Below are 5788 nucleotides of genomic sequence, written 5' to 3'. Positions count from 1 at the left end.
GGGGGGGGGGTTAGAATAAAGATGACCCTTGAGTCTGCAGAACCCAAGGGAAGGTGGTAGGTTGTTAGTGCAAATGGTAAAACCAATGTTGGGCATTGCTGGAAGAGCTTTACTTAAGGCGAACTGTCAAGGGGTTCCCATTATAGCCCAACCGTGTAAGGAACGCAAAATCCGGGAACATAACACCGATATGACGGAAACTAGGGCGGCAAGAGTGGAACAAAACACCAGGCATAAGGCCGAGCCTTCCACCCTTTACCAAGTATATAGATGCATTAATTAAGTAAGATATATTGTGATATCCCAACAAGTAAACATGTTCCAACAAGGAACAACATCTCCATGTTCCAACAAGGAACAAACTTCAATCTTCACCTGCAACTAACAACGCTATAAGAGGGGCTAAGCAAAGCGGTAACATAGCCAATCAACGGTTTGCTAGGACATGATGGGTTAGAGGTTTGACATGGCAATTTGGGAGGCTGACAAGCAAATGGTAGGCATCGTAGCATTAGCATAGCAAAAGAGCGAGCAAACTAGCATAGCAAAGATAGTAGTGATTTCGAGGGTATGATCATCTTGCCTGAAATCCCGCAAGGAAGAAGAACGATTCCAAGAAGAAGACAAATGGTCGTAGACGAACAAATCCTCACAACTCCGGAACGAAACCGAAGCTAACGAGAGAAGCAACCCGGAAAGAAACAAACAACATAGTAAACAAACATCACATAAACATGGCATGATGCGCAAACAAGTATGATGCATGTCCGGTTTAATGAGGCATGGCATGGCAAAGCGCAACAAACAATACTACAAGTTAAGTGGAGCTCAATATGCAACGAGGTGCATGTTGACGGAACACCACATCAATTATTTAGTTATCTCTCGTTTAAGCTACCCAACAATATTAACTGTTGTTAAACATGGCAAGAGGTGAAGCATAACATAAACTATACCGTCTAAACAATTTAAATGGGGCCGGATATAAAAACAACAAATCCGGTAAATCCCCATATGCATTTAGCAATTTAATGCAACAACAAGTTTAAACATTTTAAATGTTGTTATCATGATGCGGATGACATATACAAGTTTTATGCAATTTTATGAAAATGTTGACATGAGCATGTTATGAAGCATTTGGTCACCATGGCGGAACAAAAAGGGTGCCACAGCGGCGAAACAAAAATGGTGCCACGGCAACATTCCGGTCCCGGTAACTCATGGAGATACCGGTGCAAAAGGAGGCGTGCGGATGTGCGGAACATGCTAGAGATGGTGGGGTGCTCCCGACTACCGGGTTCCCACGGGTTAGTGGCATGGAAAACGAGTGACAATTCGAACACGGTGCAAACGGTGCATCTCATACATGCAAGGGCATCTCATCGCGGTCGTCGTCTCGGGGTTATACCTTCGAAGCGTGCGTTTTTGGAGCGGTTCGAGTCGTCGAGGGAAGTAGTTGTTCACGGCGACGGTAGAGGTACTCGCGATCTTGGCAACGGTAGTCGTACATGTCCGGAGAGGAACTTGTCGCATCCACGGTATTCGGGCGTAGTGGAAGTAGTTGTTCAATTGTTGTCGTGGGAAGTAGTCGTACACGGCGTCGGTAGTGGTACACGGGTCTTCGGGCGACGGTAGATGGTACATGTTTTCGTAGATGAACTTGGCGATCCGAAGGGGTACTTGACGAAATCCACCTCGGATGTAGTCGTACCCATGTAGTCGGACTTGACAAAAAAAAGGCACACCGGATGCAGTCACGGACTTGGTGAAAATCTGAAGATGGCCTTGGCGGATGCAAGCAGCAGCACAGGGCTGGCAGAGGCAACGCGGGACAAGGGCGAGGCGACGCCGCGGGGTTGCGGGAGGCGAAGCCACAGGGCGGCGCGGCTGCTGGGGCTCCGACGAACTCCGGCCAAACGGAGGGAACGAGCGGCGCGGGGCTCCTGCTGGGCACAGAGGACGACGGTCGCAGGCGCAGGTGCTCGAGGAGCTCCTCTCCTCGAGCGCTCGGGCGACGGGGACTGATGGCGCTGGTGGAGATGCAGGCAGGCAGGCAGCGCAGCTGCACAGGGCTCCGGTGACGCGGAGGCTGGGCACGGGACTCGGCGAGGGACTTGCAAAGGAGGTCGAGGTAGGGACCGAGGCGCGGTAGGGGAGGACCCTGGCGAGGCACAGCCAGATCCGGCGGCGGCTCCGGTGGCTGGCTGGTGGCGCGGAGGCGACGAGGAGGAGGCCGCAGGTGAGGGAGGAGGCGGCTCTGGTCGGTGGGTCGAGGGACTTGGCCGGCGGCGCGGCTCGTAGCAGATCGGGCGCGGGGATGGAACTCCAGTGGCGCTGGCTGTGCGCGCGCGTGTGTGTGTGGCGGCGGAGTAGGAGTACGAGGGAGCGAGGGGGAGCGAGGGCAGCGAGGGGGGACGAGGACCGAGCGATGAGCGTGAGGAAGGAGATCGATCGGGAGAGATCGAGAGGAGGGAGGAGCGGTCGAGCGCTGCGGGTGTGCGGCGGGCACGGGAACGAGAGGATGGACCGATTAGAGCTAGGGTTAGGAGGGGCTAGGTGGGCCTTGGGCCGGTTGGGTCGACCCAGGTGGAAAGGAAATGGCCAGAGGCCTGGCTGGGCTTATCTCTCTCTTCTCTCTCTTATATTTTCTTTAACAGAAAAGCAAAAAGAGAGAGGAAAAGAAAAGGAGGGTTAGGGAAAGAAAAAGCGCAAGGGGATAATTTTTCCGGACTCGCAAAAATGAGTTTGTTCCGAGAAATAGAAAGGCCAAGATTGAAAGATTAAATTCAAACTCATTTGATTTAAATTCAAATGATTTGAATAGGAAGTGAGGTTTGGGGAGGTCCAAAAATGTTCGGATTTTTGGTGGAGCTCCGGAAAATGATGAAATAATTTATGGGCAGAGTTGGAGATCAAGAATTAAGATAATAAAGGCATTGGGATATTTTACAAGTGTGTTAAGGTGATTCCAAAACAATGGAATATTTTATTATATCTCCCTATATATCGGGAGGGTATGTTATAAAGAGAAGTCACCCTTCCCTCGATTTAAATGGATCGAAGATCCATACAATTTATTTAGTTGAGGTTTTAAAAATTAATGATATGATGGCATGACGACATGATGCAATGCACATGATGCAAGGATGAATGCAACAAATAAAACAAATCACACGACGAAACTCGGAATAGCTGGAAGTCTTCTGGAGCGTCGGTCTCGGGGCGTTACAACACTCCACCACTACAAGAGGATCTCGTCCCGAGATCTAGGATGGCACCGGAGAGAAATGGAAGAGGAAGAGAAGAGGTAAAACTAAGTTGCTTCTTCGACCAATGAGTGAAACCAAAGAACCTTGAGAGGTTGAGCAATTTAAAAGAAAGAGCTCAACTGAGAAGAACGAGATTGCAAACAATCCGTTAGAAAAAAAAGGAACAAGGAACATTACGAGAACTTGAAGGTTGCAAAGACATGAATCAAGAGTTTAATGGACAAGATAGAATTCGAAACCACTCCGGTTAAAACAAGATGAGAGGGGAAGAATTCGGGCAGTACTCCGGTTGAACATGGAAGGAATAGAACATGAACTTGAGAAGATGGGATGTTACTTGATGAAATCAACAACACACTGCCTCCGGAACTATTGAAAGAATGGCACAATGGGTAAGAAGGATTTCAGACAGCTCTCCAGTTGAGGAAGGAGGGAAAACTTGATAAGATTAGAGAACTCGAATGAAAACACGACACTCCGGTTAAATGGATAAGCAAGAAAAGAACACGATCCTCACAAATCGAGATGGTGAGTGAAAAGAGCAACGTCACAATGCCTCCGAAAGAAATAATAGAAGATAAATCATTGGAATAACCGAATGGAGAAGAAAATGCCAACTTCTGCCACAATTGAGCTTGGAAAGCACTCTTCCAAGAAGGTTACAACGGGGTTGTTGGGAAAAACCCAACAACGAAACGAATAAGCTTGTAGTGGGCTTATGGAAAACATCTCAAAATTATGAGGTGACAACCGGCCACTAACGGAAACGATTGCTAGCTTTAGATCGACTAAGAGATGAACACTTCTTCCACCAAGATGATAAAGAGATAACTTGGATCATTGGCAAGCACCACAAATAGCAACATTCCAATGGAAGGCTTTAGGTGAAACATGACACCAGATAACTCCAACGAAGAGGTTGGTGGATTTGAAATACCTCATTCTTAACAACATGTGAATCATGAAACATGAACTCAAATTATCAAGAATGACATAATACCAGCTCCAATGATACGGTTGAAAGAATTGCACTCCGGATAGCAAGATGAAGAAAACTTGAGCTCCTCGGAAAAGAATCTTGATGAACACTTCAAGAAGGAATATAAATCCTTGATGAACCCTCATGTAGAACCTTCATGAGAACTCCGGTAAACAAAAGGAATGAAAAGAAAGAGAAATTGAAAACACAAGGTGAATCCTTGCAATGATTTAGATGGATCTCCGTGATAATTAGAGCTTGGAACTCCGGGAAAAAGAGAAGATAAAACAAATGAAACCGAGAATTTTAAGGGCCTCCGGAATAAAGAATTAATCACTTGGATGAACAAGAATAAGAATTATGTTATGCTTATCCTTCACCAATTAAATTGATGACAATCAACGGATTTGGCATACTACTTATTCTCGTAGAAAGGATTAAAAGAGATATATCAAAACTTGAGAAGGTCTTCAACGAACCACCGGTAGAATTGAAATAACAAATACATAGATATGATACACGAAGGAAGAAAACTCTTGAACGAACCACAGGAAGAATTGAAAAGAACGAATAAAAGATAACGAATCACCGGAAGAATTTGCAAATGAACGAGGATGCTTGAGAGGATTTAGATACATGAGAGCGCAGAGATCACGAGCTGATTAGAGATCACTTGATGCACCGGTAAAATTGGAGAGTGATAACTGAAAGCTGAGAATGAATAATCCCGAAATAATGGCCTTCAGAGAATCAAACTGAAAAGACTCCTGAATTTGCACCGGATTGATAAAAAGAATATCTCACAATCGCAAATAATTATGAGAGGATGGCAAGAAGCTAGAATCACGAATCTCTGAGAGAGCGGATAGATATGGAGGAAAAGTCTTCATCAGTCTTCAATATCTGAGAATGACGATGAGAAACACCACCAAGAATTATTTAGACACTCCGGAAGAATCCAAACGAAGAGGTTGAGCCAACGGTGAAGAGAATTTGAAAGATCTTGGAGAAAACATTTGACTGATGATAAATCATTCTTACGTCAAACTTCGAAAAGAATTTTCAGAATACCTTCGGGAAAATAAGAAGAGTCAGGTAAGATCCTGGAAAAAGACCTGTGGGTTAGGGCCCACTCAAAAGAAACACCGTTGAACAATTTGAAGAGAGATAATGCACCGGTTGAATTAAATGACTTGAATGAGATACCAATCTCGAAAGAGCTTGAACGAATGCAGAGTGGAAACACGAATCTTCGAGATATCTTGAGCACTCCGGAACAATTTAATAGCGAGAGATGGATGATTAAGAGGTGCACCGGCATAAGAAAAGCATTGGAAAAAAAAGAAAAGGAGTATGCTTAATACCAAAGCTTGAATTAAATCCACCGGAGAAGAAAAGAACGAGGAATGACGAACTTGAAGCTCCATTAGAATCTTCATGAGAATCACCGGATAAGAACATTGACGGAAAAGAATGGAGAAACTTCCCATCAATAAAATGGATACTTGAAGAAGAAATCTTAGTCCTTGAAGAAAAA

The sequence above is a fragment of the Triticum dicoccoides genome, chromosome 4A (genome assembly GCF_002162155.2).
Source record: "Triticum dicoccoides isolate Atlit2015 ecotype Zavitan chromosome 4A, WEW_v2.0, whole genome shotgun sequence".
NCBI lineage: Eukaryota > Viridiplantae > Streptophyta > Magnoliopsida > Poales > Poaceae > Triticum > Triticum dicoccoides.
Note: the sequence above shows the minus strand (reverse complement) of the source record.